We start from the raw sequence: 20048 nt of genomic DNA, 5'->3' as shown, positions 1-20048 counted from the left end.
AGAATGATTTAAAAGTTCTTCTTGGAATAAAAGAATTGGTGGAATTGGTTTCAAGTACCCAGAAACTACAAGAAATATATTTTCATAGGACACATGCTGATTTCATTTTAGTGTGTCCAAGATAAGCATAAGCAAATGGACCACCAGGAAGATAACTGCAGCTTACATGGCAACATCTGTTACAGAAGATGAAATTTAAAATAATAATAATAAAGAATTTGAAAAGATACTTCAAATTAAATCAACATATGTTTTAATATTTGCTGATTTCAGTGCCAAAGAAAACAAAAAGGAAGACAATCAAAACTATTGGAAAATATGTTTTGGGATGAAGAAATTAAAATTTTCAAAGTTGTGTGGACTATTGTGTAGCCTCAAAGAATCACAGAATTGGAAGGAAGCCCAAAGGCCACCATCTAGTCTGACCCTAATTTGAATAATTACAATCCTCACTACAATATGCTTAAAGACCTCTAGAGTGAGAAAAACCATTGCTGCCTAAAGCAGTCCATTTCATTTTTACTCACTATGCCCAAGACCAAGTGATTCTATATCTGGAGTCCCCTTAACTACTCTGGTTGCTAGTTGCTTCTGGGCACTCCTATTTCTTCTCTTTGGGTTGGATACAGTTCTATGAGGAATAATCTTTTCTTAGAGATTATGGTCTTCTAATGTGCAAAGTTTATTATTATTATTTTTATCACATACTTGTCCCTACCTAATCTCCATAGAAATATCCTTTAATATCAATCTTTCCTTTCTCTTACCAAGGTGAGAGCCCTCTTCCATTGCCTCCATATCTGTCTCTCTTGTCCTTTGTTTTTGTGCTCCCACAATATCTACCCTTGTTTAAAGATTAAAGAAGTCATTATCTCTGCACTGTTCACCTATAAATTTAGTGGAGGTGTGTCTCCATGTGTCTCCAGCTTCCCCTTTGTTTCTTATCTCCCCTCTACCCATCCATGCAGCTTCTAATTTTATTACTTTTTTTCACCAAAAATATTGATTCATATATAGGGGGCTTTAGGATTTTGTTGATGGAGTATTAATTCAGCTCTTCCTCTTTCCCTTCTCTAGATTCTTTAAGTTCTATTTAGATCTTTTTGGCCTCCCACATAGTTTTTGTCCCTTAATAATATCCACCCCCTTTTTTAACTCCTCCATTCAATCTTCCCCTTTTAAAAAAGGGAGATAAAATTTCATAACAATCTTATTGCAATAATGCTTGCATTGTTTACTTTTATGCTTTTGTTATTTTGTAATGTTTACAAGTCAAATCTTCTCAACTGTTGTTACTTTTTGTTTTTCAAGAACATCTCAAATGACTTACCAAAAGTTCATCTTATATCATTCATATTTAAAATCCTATTTTCAGGATGTTTTATATCTCTTTGTAATATACTATTCCATTCTCTTTGGTTTCTCATGACTATGAAATAATTCTTGGTTATCAAAAATGGCTTCAATTCATTTCAGAAGGGCTTTCTCTTTATAACAGGTAAGATTTATTATTTGTTATTGAAATTGTAAAATTTACCTACTATACTTTGAAATTCAGTGATTGGATTTCTTCTGCCAGTGGTTTATGGACTTGATAGACCAGTGCTTTATTTTCTTTTTTTAAAAAAAATTTAGATATTGCTATGGTATTATTTCCTGTAGTATGGAATTCATTTTTTAAAAAATCTGTCAGCTTCTTATAGAATTCTTTTTATCCTTAAGTTATCTATGCACCTGTTCTTCAAGGTCAATTACCCTGACATATAATATTTATGAATTCTTTTAATATTGCCAAATGTTTGCCATATATATACACACACACACATACACACACACACACACACACACACACACATATATATATATGTATGTATGTATATATATGTGTGTGTGTCTCAAATAGTATATATAGGCATTGGTTCTATGTGTATTTATGGGAGAGTACACACTAAGTTTAAGAGGGCAATGTGTTGTTGCTATCGTTCTGCTATGCTATTTCAGTAAATGTCTTCACTTTGAGGTAACCACATCTGTGAATGCTCATGAGCTATAGTTTTAGGAGTATGGACCCAGGCAATATTTTGAATTTCAAGTTGGAAATTTTAACATTTGAAGTGGAGCAGGATGGATATAGCTTCAGAGATGAAGGATAAAGAGAGGATCACACCATAGTCTAGTTCAATCTAGACCTAAAAAACTTCCTCTCCAACAACTATGGTAAGTTTTCATTCATGTTTTGCCTGAAGGCCTTCAGCAACAGGATGGTTCATGACTAAAGCCTTTTTGCCTTCTTGCAATTTCCACCCAAGGCTCCTAGTCCTGCCAAGGCCAAGAGAACAAGTCTGTCCTTCTTCAATGAGACAAGTCTCAAAATTCTTTCTGACAACTTTAGTGTTCTCATTGTCTTTTTCCAGTTTACACATTCTCAGTTATTTCAACCAATCCTTACATAATAAAAGCTAGCATTTAAAACTTTATGGTTAGGAAAGGATTTTTTTCTCATTTGATCCTTAAAACAATTATAAGTTGGCCCTTCAATCAGCAAACTTATTATTAAGCTACTGCTATATGCCAGGTACTGTGCTAAGTACTAAGGATACAAAGAAAGGCAAAAGACTCTCTCTGCTTTCAAGGAACTCATAGTCTAATGAATAAATATTTTATTAAACCCATTTTATAAGTGAGAATAGTAAAACAAAGTGTTTAATGTCTTTTGTCACTTTAGTTTCCCTCCTCTGGAGATTGCCTTGCCACTGTTCTTCTTAATATATGGGGTTTAGATTTGAACTTCATGCTCTAAATGTGTTTTGAACAGAGTGAAATACAATGTGACTAGGATCTCCCCATTTCTGAAAGTTGTTTCTATTTTAACAAGACTACAGTAGTTTTCTTAGATGCCATATCACTCTGATGGTGCATACTGAGCTTACAATTCATTAAAAACCCAAGATAATTTTTAGATAACTGCTTAACTGCATATCTCTCCCATTATATGCTTACTTATATTTTTATTAAATTTAATTTTATTCAATAGAGTCCAATGTTCTTGCCTTTGAATTTAGGCTCTCTAAACCATATGGCAGTGTTATTTCTTTAAACTTTAAAAATTGTTTACCCACATCAGTAAAAAAAAAAATTGAGTATATACTTCCAATATATATGTCCACTTAATAAATTATATTTCATATCACAAAATTTTTAGGACTGCTTCAAATTTTAGTCTTTTAAAATTATATTTTTAGGGCACTCTATACTTGTGTTATTGTCCATGGAGTTTCCTTGGCAAAAAATGCTGGAGTTGTTTATCATATCCTTTTCTAGTGAATTAAGGCAAACAGAAATTAGGTGACATGCCCTCTGTTACACAGCTAGTAAGTGTCTGGGACTGAATTTGTATTACTGTACTGTATTGTATTACTGTCAAGAACATTGTGCTATATTGAATTGTATGAATAATTCTGCATAATGTAAAACACAAAAAATAGACATTTTGAAATATGAAATTAAAATGAAATATTTAATTCTCCAGTCTATAGGAAAAAATGTTATTGAAGAGAGGAATAGCATGGTCAGATAAGGAGGCAGCTAGGTAGCTCAGTGGATAGAGCAGTGGCCCTAGAACCAGGAAGAATTCAAATCTAGTTTCAGACACTTACTCATTATGTCACCTTTGGAAAAGTCACTTAACCTCTGTTTGCCCTAACTCACTGTAGAAGGATATAATAAAACACTCTAGTATCTTTGCCAAAACATCCTGCCACAGACAGGATGATCCATGGATGGTGTCTCAAAGATTCAGTTATGACTGAATGATAGAACAACATGGTCAAATGAGTACTTTAGAAATTTTGGCTGCTGTATATAGTTTGGAGTGAGAAGAACTTGAAGGAGGGAGGCCAATAAAGAAGTTATGGCAATAGCAAAGTGAGAAGTGAAGTAAAGGTTTGAACTAGCGTAGTGACTGTGTATGAATAGAGAGGATGAAACAAATGAAAAAGATTGTAGAAGTAGAAACAATAAGATTTGGCAACTGATAGAACATATGAGGAAACGATTTATTATATGAAGAGAGAGAGAGAGAGACAGACAGACAGACAGACAGAAAGAGAGAGTTAGCAGTTAAGCATTTACTATTTGTCAAGAATTGTGCTTAGACAGTCCCTACACTTAAGAAGCTTCCATTCTAATGGAGAAAGCTAGCACATAAAGGGATTGGCATGACAGCAAAGTTTGGAGTTAGTCAAGAAGGGAGGTAGAAGCCTGGATCTGGGAAGGATGCAGCTCCAAATATAGCACATTTCCCCCTCTCATTCAGCCTCTCATTCAGAAAACCCTGCTGGAAAAGTTGTCCTTGCCACTCACCTATCAGAGTCCAAGGTGGTTTCAAAGATTTAGTCCAAATTTCTAGGGGGAATCAGGAAGGAGAGACGAATAGTCAGGAAATCTATTTTGGAGTGGTAGGAAAATCGGGAAAAGAAAGTGGTTAAAAAACACTGAATATGTGAACTTGAGTGAGTAAATGGTATCCTCAATAGGGAAGTTTGGAAGGATTGGATTGAAGGGAAAGATAATGTAATCAGTTATACAATGAGGATTGCAATCTCTGCCTTTTAATCCTATTTCACTCAAAAGAAAAGTGGAAGGCATTGTCTCAGAGAAAAATCGACTACCTGCCATCATCATGAAATGAATTGGGACGGCTTTCTCACTGGGGTCTTCTGAATGAGAGGCAGAGTAGTACAGGAGGAAATGTACTATATTTGGAGCCACGGGACCTGGATTCAAATCCTTATTTTTCTACTCGGAAATTGTGCCACTCTTGGCAAGATTTGGTTTTCTTCTTATGAAAAATGATTAGATGTGTCCTCAGAGCTATGAATGTATGGTGCAACATTAGTGGATAACCAAGTAGAAGCATGGATGGGAGTGTCAGGCATGTTGCCAGTCATAAGACTCTGGGGCTGCCTCCACGAAGGGCTGAGGGGAGTTTCTCCACCCTACTCCTTCTCACCTTCCTGAGTAAATGACAATAGCTGACACCTATATAATTATTGAGGGTTTGCCATTCTCTTGATATACATCATTTTATTTAACCCTCACAGTAACGCTATAGCATAGATGTTATTACCTTTTTACAGTTGAGGAAACTGAGGCTTAGAGAGATTAAGTCAAGGTCACACAGCTTGTAGGTGCCTGAAGCAGAATTTAAAACCAGCTCTTCCTGAGCAAAGAGCCAGTGCTCAGTCCTCTGAAATCTCTAGGTCTTTCCAAAAGTATCTGTTAATATTATAAAAAAAAAAAAATATATATATATATATATATATATATATATATATATATATAATAAAAAAATTTAAAAAAAAAACAAAAAACAAAAGCATCTGTTAAGTAAGATTTCCCTCAGAAAGTTACTAACCAAATCCAGATAAAGGCAGAATGCCTAGAAGCTGTTGTCAAGATAATAAGATGCTTAGTTTCCAGGCTCAATAGCTGGGGTGATGAAATCTTCCAATTCTCATTGGAATAAACAGGCACAGACTGTGGAGATGCTTGTGGTCTAGAAATGGCTGGAAGTAATGCTTTTCCTAGTTATGATCCTTTCAGCAAGTTTGCCCTAACAAAATCATTTTCCTAAACCTAAGCAGCAGATAGAGCAATGGTACAAAATTGAACATTTTCCAACATTGCCTAGAGGATTAGCTTTGGAGACAGGTGAACGGGTTTGCTTTCTTGGTTTGGCTGGCAAGGTGCACTGAAACAAATCAATCAATCAACAAGCATTTCTTAAACTCCTATTATGCATCAGATACTGTGCTAAACTTCAAGGATACAAAGAAGGGCAAAAGACAGACCTTTGCCCTCAAGAACCTAAGAAACTAATGGTGGAGACAAGATTGGAACAATATTGAACATACAGAATATATACTGGATAAAAACACAGGATTCAGAGTCAGTATACGTAGGTTTAAATATTGGTTCTGCCATTTAGTAACTGAACAGTACTGTTTAAGCCACTTATGTGGCCTCAATTTTCTCACTTATTAAAAAAAATTTTGGATTAAATTGTTTTAATGTTCCTTTGAATTCCAAATCCTATAATTCTACCCTAAGAATAAGACCCACTCAGTAACTTACTAATAAATTCATAGTTCCATGGCACTTTAAGGTTTGGAAAGCACTTCCTTCACCTATGAAGTAGATCATAAAAATGTTTTTATCATCCATTTGAGAAATAAGGAAATAAAAATTCAGAAAGATTGTTATTTGTCCAAAGCTAGTTGTAGAACTTGAACCCTATGCAGATTGTCACTATTGACCTTTTCTCCAGAATTTCTAAACATTGTCTTCTCTCCTCATTGTTATCCAACTTTGTTCATTTCTTCACCCCATTTACCTATAATCCTTTCTCTTTGTCATAAGTACTTTAAGCAAATGGAAGCCAAAAATGGTGAGAAATTTTGAGATAGAGGAAAAAAATGATTGATACATGGAGAAAGTCTGAAAACATAAAATGTGTGATACTTGTGAATCTCCCATTTCCATCAAGAAATTAATTGGAGGTATATTTTCATCTCTTCATTCTAGTCCAAGTTGATTTTTATAATTTTGTTACATTTTTTTTTTTAGTGTCACCGTTCTTTCCATTTGCATTGTAGTTACTATGTAGTTACTATTACTTTGTAATTATTTTATTTGTTGTTCATATTAATTGTTTATAAATCTTGGGTACCAAATTTATAAGTAGAGAAATTTGGCATGAAGGTTTTTTCCCCATTTAACTACCTCCTTTCTTATTCCAGATTCATTAATGTTGTCTGAACAGAAGCTTTTCAGTTTCAAGTAATTAAAAGTATCTATTTTATCTTTTGTAAATATATGTGAGAGTAACACAATCTCTTTCTCTTCTATTTTTTTGTGGTACAATCTTTAATATTAAGGTCAGAGGGTTATTGAGTTCTATTGTTTCTGAATCTCCCTTGTCTAATGTGCTCCACTGGTCTATCTTTCTATTTTTAATTAATATCAGATAGTTTTGATAACTATTCCTTCAAAACATAGTTTGAGGAATGAAAGCACTATTCTCTCTTTATTCTTAGTTCTTTTCATCATTTTCCCTCATAATCTAGGTTTATTTAAAATGAATTTTGTTTTTTTATTTTATCAAGCTCTGTAAAGTATCCTCTCGATTTAATAATTTGATTGTTATAGCATTAAAAATATAAATTAGTTTTAATAATTGGTATGGCCTAGTGTATGAGAAGTGAACATCCATCCGATTATTTGTTATTCTTTAATTCTTTAAAGAGTGCTTTGGAATTGAATCTATACAGGTCATTCAAGAGATGTACTGGCTCCTGGTTTCTTGTCCAAAAGATAGAAGGTCAACATGAAGCCTGATTTAGCATATCTGTGATCCAATGAATTGTGGGGACAATACTTGTTTTCACATCTGCCTCTGTATCTCTGCTCTGTAGAAGCACCTGATGTATGCTGGGGTTTGTCCCTTCCTCCAAATCCATTCATTCATCTGTTTTTTTAGTCTTTTCCTATCATCCATTGCATCCCAAGCTCATAAGTCATCATAATATTTGTCTTACCATTAGATTTCAATACCTCTGAAGGAAAAAGTGAGGCTGACAACTTTGCACAGCTTCACCCCACTTAAATCCAATTCAATTGCAAGCCAAGACATCACCCTTGTGATTTCATTGATCCTCCTTGAGAACAAAAAACAACAGCATTTTTGTGCTCTTGGGGAGGTTGATACATGTTATTGCTATTTGGAATAGGATTTCCCTATTATTTCTTCTTGTGTTTTGTTATTGTTATGTAGTTTCCTGATTTATCTCTTTATTTTTTGAATGTTTATTTTTGTCTGATGTTTGATGTTTGATGATGAATGTTTATTTTATCTGATATCATAACAACTCTTGCAATTTTTAATTTACTTGATGCATAGGAAAAATAAAAATTTCTATTCCCTCAGGCTTATTTTGTATATATTTTCATTTTTTTGTGTGTTTCTTGTAGAACTTTGTTTTCTTAGTCACAATTTTTTTTATTGGATTGTTCAATCCACTAACACCTAAAGTTATAAGATTTAGGTTTATATTTTCCTCCATCTATCTCTAAAATGAAGGCTGGTTTTTTTTTCAAATTATGATTATCCCTTCTGCTATAGACACTGTTATATTCCTTCAATAATTTTACTTTCATTTTTTTTAAGGTGATCCTGTTCCCACTGGATCTTTTCTTCTCAACCTTAATCCCCTCTTCTTATTTGTTACCCTTTTCTCTTTATTAGTTCCCCTGTCCTGCTTTTATCTGGTTATATATTTTTACTTTCTCTCTCTCTCTCTCTCTCTCTCTCTCTCTCTCTCTCTCTCTCTCTCTCTCTCTCTCTCTCTCTCTCTCTCTCTCTCTCTCTTCTCTCTCTCTCTCTCTCTCTCTCTCTTTTCTCTCTCTTTTCTCTCTCTCTCTCTCTCTCTCTTTTCTCTCTCTCTCTCTCTCTCTCTCTCTCTCTCTCTCTCTCTCTCTCTCTCTCTCTCTCTCTCTCTCTCTCTCTCTCTTTTGTTGCTCTTAGTCAGAGTTCCCCTTTCCTCTTCCCTTCAACTTGTCCTGTTTGTTAGAGTTTTTTGTATTTAGCTTTTCTCAAAGTATGCTTTTGCTTTACCACATTTTCCTATTTAGTTGATCAATGTTGGATATAAAATTGCCCTCAATTTTATGATAAAAACCAATCATTTCATTGTTAATGTCACAGGAAGCCAATCTCTAAGGGTGATTTTTTGTTTTGTTTTTGTTTTTTAAATCACATTCAATAGTCTTTGAGGCCAGACCCACCATGACTAAATATTACTTCTTTCCTTGGGATGATTCAAAGAATAGATCATTCATAATATGAGTTGAGGAGAGACCCTTCCAATTCCCTCTCGTTGTCTGCCTTCAGCGTAGCCTGGGGTTTCAGGGTTTTTTCATTAAAAAAAGCAGCTTTCCTATGTAACAAGTAGAATCTAAGAAGTGTTAGAACCAGTCATCAGTATAGTTGGCCCTCCCTCAGCCCTGCCCCCTTCATTTCTCAGTATTAAGTAGCCCAACTCTTATGTGCTTACACTGTCTTCAAAGCAGTGTGGTTCCCCGGAAGTATTAATATAGTTATTCCTTCTCCTTTATTCTTTCTTAAGTTGCAAATACAGAGTTCTCTATTAGTTCAAGATTTATTATACCCCATTTTCTTGATAAGGGCTAAAAGGAGATTTTGAAGGTTATCTGGTCCAGCCCTCTCATTTTACAGAGGAGGAAATTGAAGCTTAGAAAGGGAAGTAGATTGGTAATGCTGGGATTTGCACCCAGGTCTTCTCAATCCTAGTTTAGTACTCTGAATTTTATAGTAGTAAAAATGTCATACATATAGTTAGTTAGAAGACTCAGATCTGCCAATTTTGTCAACATTAAAGCTCTAGAGAAATGGGAGTCCTGATATACCCTTCTTTGTGGAATGAAGGATCAGGTTCAAGAAGTGAGAAGTGGAAGGGGGGGAGTAGGACACATGGAGAAATAGAGAGAATACTGGGAGTGGGGTGAGAAAGAGACAGAATGAGAGCTGGAGAGACAATAAATATCAAAGAGAGAATTAGAATGAATAAAAGAATTCGATTTTTAAATTGAGAAAGGGAATCAGCAAGATTAGAGAATCACAGATTTAAGAGTTGAAAGGGATCTCTAGTGTGATCTGGTTTAATTTCTTCATTTTAAGGATGAGGAAGCTGAGACCCATAGAAGTAAAGTGACTTACTTTTATGACTATAAATAGTAAGTGGCAGAACCAGAATTTGAATCCAAGGCCTCTGACTTCAGTTTTAGATTATCCACTGTTGTCTCTCATGATTTAGAAGCTCATTGATGTGGGAAAAGGAAGGAGATTCTCATCCTGTGAACCAATTCCAAATTTTCTAAGCAGTTCGACTAGAGGTTAATGCCACATTAAGGTAATTCTTTGTTCATTATGATTTGATGAGTTTTAGTTCACAAATTATAATACCTTGAGTTTTCTTATATTAACTATTTCCTCTGCCTTTTGTTCCTCTTGAGTTCCTCAGGTGATTTATTATCTTGTATGATCAAGAATAAGCTGTCCAAAAGTTACATAAAGACTCTTTCTCTTACTTGAAGTCAGTTTTGTTAATAGTGTGACCAGTAGTAAAACTAATGGCTATGTCAACTCAAGACAAAGGCCTTTACATCCCCTACTGGCCACTAGAATGCTTTAGAAATGGGGGAAGGAGGAGAAGGGAAGAGGAAACCTTGAAAGAAACCTAGACTAGGAATCAGTAAACTTGGGTTTTAGTGATCCAACTCTGTCTTAAGCAGCTCAGTTTTTCCTTCTAAAGCAAAAAGGCTAGATTGGATATCCTAAATTTCTTCCAGTTCTGACTTTCTATTCTGAAGAGGAAGCCATATAAAACCTGAGGTTGTTCTTTGACTTTTAATTAAAAAAAAAAAAAGGGAATGGCCACTGAGGACTGCAAAATGTTGCACTAGGAGCCAGAAAGTTCAATTTTTTTAATCCAGCAGGAATACTTTTACCTAAGAGCATAGCATTTAAAGTTGAAAAGTATCTTACAAATCATCTAATTAAGCCCTTTCCTTTAATATTAGAACAAACATTAGGAAAACAAAAAAGAAAGAAAGAAAGAAATAGAGAGAAGAGAAGAGAAAAGAGAAGAGAAGAGGGAAGGAAAGCCCAACTTCACATCCTGGTCATCTAGTCCTCAAATCAAATTTTTTCTACTATATCACAATTTCTTCCAAGTTCTATGCTAAAACATTCATGACAAAAATTCTCTATTCTCAGCTACTAAGATGATAGTAGAGAGGTATGAAAATTCATAATAAAATCAGGCCTGCTCTCTTGACAGTTGCTCTAGTTCAAGTCTACCCAATGGAGTGGTGTTACAGTCTAACTGTCACCTTGAATAATACCCAGTTTTCTGCAACATGGAGAAAAAAGGGAACAGATAATTCCTTCCCAGCCCATCGAAAGTTCCCTTGGCATGGGTCTAACAAGTTAGGACAGCAGGCAAACCACTAAATCTCATGAGTGAGTGGCTTGCCAATTTTTTTTGGTGATATATTTATAGGAGACCAAGAGGAGGAAAGCACAGTTACATTTATAGTGTTAAGTGGAGGATTGTGAGAATGAGTAATATCAGTAGTGCAGAGAAACCAGGTAAGAATGGGAGGCAAAGTAGGGTTGTGTTATTTGTTTCTAGATCTGTCACCCATTGTGATATCAATGGAGTAAGTGCATTCATAGTTGTCTATGTTGGTTCAGGATTGGACAGTAGGTCTCTATTCATACACATCTGGTCTCTACCTTTAGAATATAAGTGTTTTGAGAACAAGTGCTTTTTCTTTCCATCTCTAGCACTTTGCACACTCTCTAGAATATAAGGTCTGAATGCTTGTTGGTTTATGATTAGGGTAATGATAGGGCTGTGTTCCAATCAACCTAAGACTATCTTTCTGAATTGTATCCACCGAGCTTTCTTTCTAAAGAAGGGCTCTTGGAAACAGCCTTGGATGTGTGATATTTGATCAAGAAGAAGATAGGGCAAGAAGGCTTTGAGGTTGGGAAAACCCAGAATCATGGTTCCTCTGCAAGATAAAGTAGCTGTTCCAGTGGCAAAGATTTAAAAAAATAGCAATAATAATGATAGAGGGTCTTAGGAAAATAAACATTAACAATGTTGGTGGAGCTATGTATTGGCTGAGATAGTATTTTTTAAAAAATGGTTTGGTCATATAAGAGAAAAGTCATTAAACTTCATGTCCTTTGATCCAGTGATCCCAATACTGCATATGTACCCCAAAGATGTCCAAGGCAGAAAGTAATGACATATATATATATATATATATATATATATATATATATATATGTATTCATATATATTCATAGCTGAACTTTTTTGTTATAACAAAAATAGATGGAAACAAATTATGGAATATGAACATAATGAAATATTGTTGTGCCATTAGAAAAAATAGAGATGAGGAGGAATTCAGAGAGGTGCAGGAAGACTTGAATGAGTCAATGACAAATGAAATATACAAAATCTGGAGAAATATGCATGATGACCAGTCACATAAACAAAAGAACTATAAAAAGTAGCTTACATCTGAATAGTTACAATGACAACCTTGTTCCCAAAGAACAGAATGAAGAACTATAGATACAGAAAATTGTTTCAGTTGGTTTTATTTTTAAAAATAAAATAAGAAAAGGGAATTGGGTTGTATGACCTCTAATTCCTCTTCCAACTTTAGCTCTCTAGTTCTTTAATCTATGACTTGTTATCACTTTTCATTTATTTATTTATTTGTTTGTTTGTTCATTTATTTATTTATTTACTTACTTATTCATTCATTCATTCATTCATTCATTTATTTATTTGTTTGTTTGTTTGTTTGTTTATTTATTTATTTATTTATTGCCAAAGTCCTATGTACTTCTCCCACACGTTCCACACAGATTGTCTTTGTGGCCATCAAGAAGTAGAGAGAGAGAGAGCAAGTTCCCATGGAGCTGAGATGGCATGTTGATAGGAGTTTGATTGTTTATGCTTCCTTAGACTTTAAGCTTTAGGTTAAAATTTCTGAGCAAGTAATTTTCAATAAAAAAACAAAGGGTATCATGGTATAGGGAGGAAAGCTCTGGATTTGGGATCACAGGCCCAATGTAGCATAGTCAATCATTTAACTTCTATTGGCCTCTTATCCTTATCTTTTTCTTTCTTTCTTGAAGGTAATTGGAGTTAAATTACTTGCCCAATATCACACAGCTGGTAAGTGTCTGAGATCAGATTTGAACTCAGGTCCATTGACTTCCTCACTATCCACTCTGGCACCTCACTGCCCTTGGTATCCTCACCTTTTCAATGAGGTATTAGATTAGATGATCTCTAATGTCATTTGTAGTTCTAAATTCTAAGATATTTTAAATAACTACAAATATAAGTACCATGGCATTCAGCAACTGGGAAAGAAAAAGGTTTTGACCTCAAGGAGCTTACAGTCTAGTAAATGAAAAAGGACAAAGAGGCTACTTTTCTGAGTGAGGAGACAGTTAGTTTTGATTCACAACTTAGTCTATGGAATCATCAGGCTGATTCAATTTGGCAGCTTCTCATCTTGAAGCAAAAATTAACAGGGAGCCAAGAGTGTCAGCTGTGATGAATAAGAAAGAGCTTTGGGGGCATTCTGAAAGACACATAGTAGCCATTCAATAAATCCTGGATGAGTGGAATTGAACTTCACTGTTTCCTTAATAAATTGATGGTTAGTTATGGGGAGGGATGAGACAGAAAACCCTGAAGTTGGGTTGAAACCCAGCCCAAGAGGTGGCTGCCTGCCCTGTAACCTCCAGGACCTGCTGCAACAAGCATCTCTCTATGTACGCCTTGAGTTATATACAGCAACCCGCTAGTCTGTTCCAGCATACAGCGGGTCAGCTTGGGCTTCCTCCCCCTTTTTGTGGGTGCAACTCCGGCGCCCAGATTTTCCATTTGGCCATTCATGCCAAGTTTCAGCTTCGAGTAAAATCATCTATGAGTTAGAAACCTTTGAAGATATGGATTCATAATGAAAATGCTGAGACAAGCCAATTACAGTGGCAAGAATGGTAATCACTATAATAAGGTTAATTGTGTTGGATTTATTAGAGCTGACAGTGAATTTTTTTTAAAGTAGAGAAAGAAAATAATAAACTTGATATTTAAACATGATTTAAGTTTTCCATTTAACTCACAGGAGGAAAAATCTTAGATGGGTTTTATGATTCTCAGGGAAAGTATGGATCATAAAAAAGACTTTTTTTTGACTCAGATATTCTCTTGAGAACTATCAAATGAGGATGGGGGGAGGAAAGAACTTAGGGAATTCATCCCTGCAAGAGGTCAAAACTCCTCTAAAGAATATGAAAAAAAAAATGCTAGGCTTGCCTGGCTTCACATTTTAGCACTAAGATTGCTGAGAAAGTTGATACTTCTTAGCCCAAGCAGGAGACAGTGTCCAGCAAAGGAACAAGTCCTTTATTTGGATCAGGGGAACCTCAGGACTAATCATCTTCTGCCAGTGTCTAGCTATGTTGAACTACATAATCTCATTTTCCTGATCTGAGTTCTAGGTTCCTTCACTTATAAAATAAGATGGTTGGGTTAACAAAGGAGGAAGAAAGGTTCGCTTCTAGCTTTGAAATTCCACAGTGCTATTAATGTGTTCTATACTCTCTACAAAATATGAAGATGTTATGAGTGAAGAATGAAACAAGGACAAAAGACCCTTTTCAGATTCTACCTCTAGATTCAATATGTGATTATTTGGACTTTGTGTGCTTGCATTGATTGAGTAGGACTCTCTAACACTTTAAGGTTTATGAAACATCAAAACAATCCTAGGAGGGTATTTCAGATGAGGAAACTGCATCTCAGAGAGGCTAAATGGATTAGTTACAATCACATAGCTAATGTGTTTAAGTGCCAGGACTTGAACCTATCTCATTGGAAATAGGTTCAAGGAGAGGAGGAGGACCAAAAGCATTACCCTTATTGACAGATGAGGAAATTGAGAACGTGATAGTTTTAAGTGACTTGCCCAAGGACAAGGAGAGAAGAAAGCTGACACCAAGAGAAGGTAAGTGAATTTCCCATGATTAAATCATTTCAGGCATATTTGACTCTCTGTGATCCTATTTGGGATTTTTCTTAGCAGAGTTACTGGGGTAGTTTGCCATTTTCTTCTCCAGCTGATTCTACTGATGAAGAAACTGAGGCAAACTGGGTGTCAGAGTTGAAATTTGAACTTAGGTCCTCCTGATTCCAGAGGCTAGTGTGCACTACCCACTAAACCCACATCTTCTGGTCCCAGATTCAGTAGGCTTTCCATTGCAATAAATAAATCATTCTTTCTGAGTCTGAGTCCTTAGTGTTTTTGGCAGGGATTTTTCATCTCATCTTTTCTATGTAGTTGTAATTCAGAATACTCATAAAAAGATTTTAGCTCCCATGTGTCACCAGAAGGTCCTTTTAGCATAGATGGCATCCATTCAAAGTCAGTCTGATTAGGTGAAAAGAGATTAGGAACAAGGAAAACTGGTTCCAGTAGCAGTGTGAGCTTGTGTAGATCTCTTCTCTTCTCTCTCCAACTTTCTTATTTGTCAGACGAGATTATAGTAAATACCCTAGAAAATATCCACACAGATGAAATTCTGTATTATTAAAAGTAGAAAAGTAAATGAAGTATTTCATTTACAGAGTACTTTGTAGCAAAGCTTCTTAACTGTGGGTTGCAACCCCACATGGAGTCATATAACTCAATGTGGGGTTATATATAACAGTCATATAACTGAATATGAAATTGTAATTTATTATCAGTAAATGTTTGATTTTTATACCTATTTTATATAACTATATATCCAGGATTGCATAAAATTTCTCAGATGAAAAGACATCATGCGTGGGAAAATACTACTTTGTAGTATTCAAAACTCCATTTAATTCTTATGTGAGGTAGTCCAGGGCCAATATCATTACCCTTATTGACAGATGAGGAAACTGAGACCCTGATAGTTTAAGTAATTTGCCCAAGATAACATGGTTAATTAGTGGTAGATTTGAGCCCAACTTCTGACCTATAAAATGAAAGAACTGCACAGTCAGAAAAAACCTTACAAGTCATTTAATGTAATTCCAACCCAAACAAATCCCCCCCAAAATTTGGGGTCCCAAAAGTCTTAGTGTAGTTTTAAGGTTTAACACCTTAAAATAGAAGTAAAATTTTAAACTGTTAAAAATACTTTGCAACTATCATAAATATTTTCTAGAAACAAACATCTCTTGGGATTATAGATTTAGAATTGGAAAGGTCAACTAAGTTTAAGAAAACTGAAGCTAAGAAAGGTTAAGTTGTTTTCCTGTGATCACAAAAATAATAATTATTTTAATAAGTAAGATTTTTAAGGTTCAATACATTAGAATTGCACTAAGACATTTGGGTTGCCTTACTAGTCTTTACCTCAAGAACTTTAGCAAGATGGAGTTTCTTATCTCACAAAGCAACACAATTTATAGTTCTCTTTTTAAAGCAAGTTTTCACCTATATGCAGTCAAAATGTGCTTCACACCGATTCCATGCATTAGTCCTTATTCTGCCCTAGAAGGCCACAAAGAACAAGTTTGATCTTGTTTCTAGATAACAACCCTTCACATATTTGAAGGCAGCAATATTCCCCCCCCCCAACCCAACATCTTCTCTTTTCCAGGCTAAACCCTCCCAATTTTCTCAATCAAAAACATTTCAAGTCTTTGTTTCAAGTCTTCATACCACCCTGGCCATTTTTCTCTGAATATATTCCAACTCATAAAAGTCCATTCTAAAATGTGGTACTCACAAGTGGATACAATCTTCCAGATGTGATTTGACCAGAGAAAATGTGGCCTTTACTTCTTCTGGATACTGGATTTCTATTATTGAAGCCAAAAATGAAATTTGGTTTTTGGCTGCCACATCAAACTGTTGACTTCCATTAAGTTCATGAAAGTCCCAAGAAGTCTCTATCCTGTAGACTTTTTTTCAGTTATTTATTTTTTACAAGCCAAGTTAGCTTTATCTTGTTATTCCAAACTGTCAAGATCTGTTTATATCCTGACTTGGTCTTTTAGGGTGTTCACTGCTTGCTTCCAGCTTCAAGTCATCAGCAAATTGGATAAGCATGACACCTATTCTATTATCCAAGTCACTGGTAAAAATGTTGAACTGATTGGTGCCAGAGACAAATCCTTGAGCCATTTCTACTAAAGATCAGCTTTCAACATAACTTGTTAATGATTTCTTTTTTAGGTCTGGTCAATTAACTAATTCTGAACCCATTTTAATGGATTATAATTGAGGTTATATGTTTCTTGCCCACACAAATTGAGAGAGATGCTATAAAAAATCAGACAAATCCATTATATTGCACCCACAACATTTCTCTGATCTATTTGTCTAGTAACTCCATCAAATAAAGGGATATGAGATGAGTCCAATGTGATTTTTTTCCATAATGATCCCATGCTACATCATAGTGACTATACCTTCACAAACCATTTCTTCAATATGTTCTAGCATATCACCTGAAACAGACACAATGGTCATTGGCATAGGGTTTCAAGAATTTACCTTCTTCCTCTTCCTGAAAATCAGGACAATGGCAATTCCTATGCCCTCAGAACTCCTCTTTTAAAGTCCATTTCATATGATCGACTGCTGCATTTTGATGTTGCTCCCTGCCCTTCCCAACTTAAGCCATCATGGAATGGTGGACCAAGGGTCTACTCAAGATTTGTTACATTATTCCAAAGCAAAAAAAAAAATCTTTAGAATTTAATCATATTTGTTCCTCTGATAGTAGCCAGGGTACAGACTCAGTCTTTTAGGAGGTGTATTATAATAGATTAGAAGAGCCAACTTTTATCCCCTCCCCTAGGCATCCTAATATTCCCACTTAGCATATACAAATGTAGAAAGAGCAATGAAAAGAGCCATAAGATTACACTGTCTATTATAATTCATTTGATTTGTGAGCATGATAGAAATTGCTTCTGGATTTCTATTTCCAACATGGAATATCTGGTAAATTTTAAGTCATATCAATAATCATTTAATATGTGCTTAAAATGTTCCAGGCTCTGTTAGGTGTTGGGAATACAAAGACAGAAATGAAATCATTTTTCCCATTAAAAAGAGCTTATATTCTATTAGAAGAGATAATATGATTGCATATAAATACTTAAGGTATATACAAAATAAGTACAAGGTAATGAGGAGTATTGGCATGTGGGAGACCAGGAAGATTTTGTGTAGAAGTTGGGGCTTGAGCTGATACCTGAAGCAAGACAATGATGAGGGAGTGCATTCTGAGCAATATGGAGCTTGAACCATTGTTTGGAATCAGGAGATAGAGGGGTACATGTGAGGAACAAGAAAAATGGTGTAATTAGAACATGGAATTTAGGAAAGGACATAATGTATATATAACAAGACTGAAAAAAAGTAGGTTGGAGTTAGGCTATTAAAGAAATACCTAACAGAGAAGTTTATATTTTACCCTAGAAGGTTTAATGAGCAGGAAAGTGATATAGCCAGACTTGTAGCTTAGAAAAATTGCTTTGGCATTTTTATGGAGGATAAATTAGAGTGAAAAGAGATTTGAGGTAGATGCCAATTAGGAAGCTATTGCAATGGTCCAGTCAAGAAGTGATAAGGGTCTAAAATAAGTCATATGAATAGAGAAGTTGATGGGTATAAGAGATGTTGCAGAGGTAAAACTAACATAATAATTCAGATGGGAAGACACTTCAGAGATACTTCAGTCTCCTTATTTTATAGATCAAGAAATATTTGGTGTCTAAGAAAGAAAAGCATATGTCAGAGGAAATGAGGTTATTTGTTATGTTCCAAGAATTTCTGAATTTTTCTATTGTGTGATCTTGAGCAAATCATGTAGTCTATCTGAATCCCAGTATTCTCTGTAAAATGAAAATAAAAATACTTATTATACTTCCTATCTCTAAGGGCTGTTGTGGTATAAGCTCCATAGGTTTGAGATTGGAACTATCCTAAATAGTGGTATTCCATTTGGATTTCAACATGTAAAAATTTCAGCTTTGACCAGTGGCAAAAAAAATAAATAAATAAATAACAAATTTAGGCCTTGCTCTTTGAAAGATCCAGTGGCAATATTCAACATATGTTTTCATCCTTAGAAAAACAAAAACTCAAGAATATTAAGGGAATTAATTAAGAAGAAGAAGAAGAAGAAGAAGAAGAAGAAGAAGAAGAAGAAGAAGAAGAAGAAGAAGAAGAAGAAGAAGAAGAAGAAGAAGAAGATAGCTTAGCCATACCAGAGTTAAAATTGTATTATAAAGCAACAATCATTAAAATTATTTTATGCTGGGTAAGAAATAGAATTGTACATCAGTAGGATAGATTAAGTACACAAGACACTGTAGTAAATAAGTATAGTAATTTACTGTTTGATAAACCCAAAAACTCTGACTTTTGGGATAAGAACTCACTATTTGAAAAAAAAAAAACTGCTGGGAAAACTAGAAAATAATATGGTAGCAACCAGGAATAGATCAACATCTCACACTTAATACCAAGATACGATCAAAATGTGTACATGATTTAGACATAGTGATACAATAAGCAAATTACAAGAGCAAAGAATAGTTTACCTGTCAGATCTACAGAGAAGGGAAAATTTTATAACCAAAAGAAGATATAGAGAATATTATGAAATGCAAAATGGATAGTTTTGATTACATTGAAGTAAAAAGGTTTTACATAAAATCAGTGCAACCAAAATTATAAGAAAAGCAGGAAAAGGAAAGACAATTTTTACAAGTATTTTTTATAAAGACATTTTTCTCCAATATAGAGAACTGAGTCAGATTTATAAGAATAAAAGTCATTTCCCCCAACTGATAAATGGTAAAAAGATATGAACAGGAAGTTTCCAAATGAAGAAATTAAAACAATCTATACACATATGAAAAAATTCTCTAAATCACTGTTAGAGAAATGCAAATTAAAATAACTTTGAGGAACCCCTTCATACCTATCAGATTGGCTAATATGGCAGAAAAGGAAAATGATAAATGTTGCCAATGTGAGAAAAATTGGAACACTAATGCATTGTTGGTGGAGTTGTAAACTAATCCAACCATTTGAAGAACAATTTGAAACTAGGCCCAAAGGATTATAAAACTTTGCATATTCTTTTATCCAGCATTACTACTACCAATTCTGTATCCTAAAGCAATCATAGAAAAAGATAAAAGGACTCATACATCCAAAAATATTTATAGCAGTTCTTTGTATGGTGGTAAAGAATTAGAAACCGAGGAAAGGCCTATGAATTGGGGAATGGCTAAACAAGTTGTGATATATGAATGTCATGAAATATTATTGTGTTATAAAAATGATAAGCAGAATTATTTCAGAAA

At 34.6% G+C, this 20048-nt stretch overlaps 1 long non-coding RNA gene across 1 annotated transcript in view; it reads left to right on the top strand.

Annotated features, from left to right (window-relative positions):
* LOC141553363 (uncharacterized) overlaps window positions 1-15234 on the top strand; it is a 136883-nt gene extending 121649 nt beyond the window's left edge. Inside the window, exons 3-4 of the long non-coding RNA XR_012485424.1 lie at window positions 12806-12845; window positions 14569-15234. This is a non-coding gene — a long non-coding RNA (uncharacterized LOC141553363). The remainder of the gene's footprint in view (window positions 1-12805; window positions 12846-14568) is intronic.
* Window positions 15235-20048: the final 4814 nt, after the last annotated feature.

The sequence above is a fragment of the Sminthopsis crassicaudata genome, chromosome 2, assembly GCF_048593235.1.
Source record: "Sminthopsis crassicaudata isolate SCR6 chromosome 2, ASM4859323v1, whole genome shotgun sequence".
In the NCBI taxonomy this organism is placed as follows: domain Eukaryota; kingdom Metazoa; phylum Chordata; class Mammalia; order Dasyuromorphia; family Dasyuridae; genus Sminthopsis; species Sminthopsis crassicaudata.
The sequence above is the reverse complement of the archived record's forward strand: the minus strand, read 5'-3'. Positions and strand labels throughout refer to the sequence as shown.